The 3,553-nt window shown below is 42.9% G+C and overlaps 1 long non-coding RNA gene across 1 annotated transcript; it reads right to left on the bottom strand.

The window, feature by feature from the left end:
- Nucleotides 1-617: 617 nt before the first annotated feature.
- On the bottom strand, nt 618-1,369 carry LOC119779968. The gene is made up of 2 exons (XR_005280319.1): nt 1,292-1,369; nt 618-800 (listed from the first exon to the last, which is right to left on the bottom strand). It is a non-coding gene; the product is annotated as an uncharacterized LOC119779968 (long non-coding RNA).
- Nucleotides 1,370-3,553: the final 2,184 nt, after the last annotated feature.

Genomic DNA, 3,553 nt, shown 5'->3' with positions numbered 1-3,553 from the left:
CTCAGGGATGGAGGCAATTAGGACAGGTGGGGCAACAGAGGGCCTCTGTCCTAATACCTCATCCATAAGGACAAACCAGGGCCAGGTGGCAGCAGTAGGCTTTCCACTGACCCGCTGCCCTGGATCTTTGCATTCCTAAAGTAGAGGAAAACAATTTGTATCAACAGATGCTATTTTCTGTAGTGTTTCTTTAAAGCTAGAAAAAAGGAATGTTTCATGATTTGGATGGATTGATGAAATTCTACAAAAAAAGACTTTGGAATGGTAACCTGGACATTACTTTTTTAAGCTTACTCAAAGTGGAAATTAACATATAAATATAATAAATGTAAGATGTAATTTCCCTACACACACATACATTATTTATATATATATATATATATATATATATATATATATATATATATATATATATATATATATATATATATATATATATATATATATATATATATATATATATATATATATATATATATGTGTGTGTGTGTGTGTTTCATTACATTATCCAAACCTGAACATACTTTGTATTTTTTTTTTTAAGTTGTCCCACACAAGAATCACTTCTATCACAAATATGAGATTTACAAAAAGTGGCATCTGGGCATCATTTGTTGTGATCAAAAGATTATATTTGTACGTTGGTGTTTGAACAGGACTTCTTTTAACTTGTGTGACTTTTACATAGAAATGCAACATGTAGATGGAATTCTGCCTCAACTCTTCCCTCCATCCGACTGCAGCAGTATCTTTGGCCCCGATGATAAGGTGGTCATTTTATCCACTCCTCTGTCTGCTCCCTGGAACAAAATGACATGTAAAGCATATTTCTGTTAAGTCAACAGGCAAAATAACTGTTCTGTATAATTATGCCTGTATTGTTCTTCAAGCGAATTATACTTTAAACCTTATTATACTGTACTGTAAATAAACTATACGTTATTGAGTATTAAAACAAAACGTTTGCAATATTAACAGCCCAGTACAGCTGGACTAATGTTGTTTCTTCAGCTGCATTAAGCTTTAACAGTTCTAATCCTTTGTAATAAACTGTTTGAGAATAAATAGATCTGATTAGTGAGGGATACGGCTATCAGTACAGTAAGATGTAGGTTAAAATAAAAAATAGTGACATTTGTATGAAGGCTTTTAATTGTTGATGAACATCACGTATCAACAGGTTAGCTCTTAGCTTTAGCTTTAGCTGCTCCTACACATCCCGGTGGCTCCGTTACCGTCATGTATTTTAATAGATGTTCATTAAAAAAACAAAAAAAACCAAACTACTTACATTTAAAGGTGTTCTCCCCACTACTGTCGGCGCTGCTGCTGCTTTCGGTTGTCCGTAACCTGAAGAAAATCCGACTTTCTTCTTCTTTTTCTTCTTCTTCTTCAACTACAAAAAAAAAAAAAAAGAAGCGCGCAAAGCACCTCGGGAAATCTAGTGGGAGGCGAGGCCACTAAGGACGGTAGCGATGCATCCTCAGAATTCGGGGAAAAGGAGGACGCATTTTGAGGCTGCATTTTAAGCGTCCTCAGAATTTTTGCCAAATGGGACGGCCTCCGCGCAGCGTTGTGACGTCACCAGCCTTAAAATGCGTACTACCAAGTACGCAGCCTGCGAATTGAGACGCAGCCTTAGAGTGGCAAAATAGGTCAGGATCAGGTAGTCAGAACACAAAAACGCTAGAATAATTCTCATCAACCGCTCAAATAATCTGGCACAGATGACTGGTCTTAAGGCTGGTTAAATAGAAACTAATGCAGTTGGATCAGATGAGCGGTAACAAGAGCTGGGCAGAGCTAAGCAGGTGTGTGAAATGAGAAATCAAACCAGGCATTTCAATCAGTGTTTCTCTCTCATCTCCTCAAAAGATGACTGTTTTGATTTTAATTACCAACAGATAGTGATTAACTCCGTGAAGATTCCAAAACTTAACAGCATAAGTTGATATAGAAAAAAACATCCAATATATAAAATATTATCTAAAGTTTATGGCTTACATGTGACCAAGACATTTGATAAATGTTAATGAGTAAAATGATCCAGTTTAAATAGAAACTGAAAATACAGATTACTATCTAATGAACTGCAACTTCCCCTCCCTGGGCTGGCACCTTATCGTGGTGGAAGGGTTTGACTGTCCCAATGACCTTAGGAGCTACGCTGTCTGGGGGCTTTATATCCCCTAGTAGGGTCACCCAAGGCAGATAGGTCCTAGGTGAGGGACCAGACAAAGAGCAGCCTAAAGGCCTCTTATGATGAATAAAATAAATTGACCTAGTGTTCCCTTGCCTGGACGTTGGTAACTGGGACCCCACTCTGGAGCCAGGCCTGGAGGTGGGGCACGCTGGCGAGCGCCTGGTGGCTGGGCTTTTACTCATGGAGCATGACTGGGCACAGCCCGAAGAGGACACATGGGTCCCCCTTCCAATGGGCTCACCACCTGTAGGACGGAGGGGCCAAAGGGCTCGGATACAATGTGTAATGGGTGGCAGTCGCGCATGGGGACCTTGGTGTTCTGATCCTCAGCTTAAAAAGCTGGCTCTTGGGATATGGAATATCACCTCTCTGGTGGGGAAGGTGGCTGAGTTAGTGCGCGAGGCTGAAAGGTTCCGACTAGAGATAGTTTGACTTACCTTGAAGCATGGCTCTGGCTCTGAAACCAGTCTCCTTAAGAGGGGCTGGACATTCTTCCACTCTGGAGTTGCCCCTGGTGAGAGGCGCCGAGCAGGAGTGGGCATACTTGTGGCCCCTCATCTTGGTGCCTGTACTTTGGGGTTTACCCCGGCGAACGAGAAGGTTGCCTCCCTCCACATAAGTGTGGGGGGACTGGTTCTGACTGTTGTTTGTGCTAATGCTTAAATCCGCAGTTAAGATTACCCACCCTTTTTGGAATCTTTAAGGAGGGTACTGGGGAGTGCCCCTCCTGGGGACTCCCTTGTTCTTCTGGGGGACTTCAACTCTCACGTGGGCAATGAAAGGGAGACCTGACGAGGAGTTTAGAGAGGCCATGGAAAAAGACATCCTTATGGCTTCTAAGCGATTCTGGTCCACAATCCAGTGTTTCAGGAGCGGGAAGCAGTGCAGTACCAACACTATGTATAGTGGGGGTGGTGTGCTGCTGACCTCGACTCGGGATGTTGTATGTCATTGGGCGGAGGACTTTGAAGACCTCCTTAATTGCACCAAAATATCTTCCATTGAGGAAGCAGAGCCTGGGGGCTCCGGGTCGGGTTCTCCCATCTCTCATTTCACTGAGGTGGTTAAAAAATTCCTCGGTGGCAAGGCCCCATGGGTGGATGAGATTGGCTTTGAGTACCTTAAGGCTCTGGATGTTGTGGGGCTGTGTCGGTTAACGCGACTCTGCAACATTGCGTGGACATCAGGGGCAGTTCCCCTGGATTGGCAGACTGGGGTGGTGGTCCCTCTATTTAAAAAAGTGGACCGGAGGGTGTGTTCCTACTACAGAGGAATCACACTCTCAAGCCTCCCTGGTAAGGTCTATTCAAGCAATGAAATAAATAGTGCAACCGCTTTTGGCATTTACTT

Source organism: Cyprinodon tularosa, unplaced genomic scaffold, assembly GCF_016077235.1.
Source record: "Cyprinodon tularosa strain WSP-4 unplaced genomic scaffold, ASM1607723v1 ctg154, whole genome shotgun sequence".
NCBI lineage: Eukaryota > Metazoa > Chordata > Actinopteri > Cyprinodontiformes > Cyprinodontidae > Cyprinodon > Cyprinodon tularosa.
The sequence above is the reverse complement of the archived record's forward strand: the minus strand, read 5'-3'. Positions and strand labels throughout refer to the sequence as shown.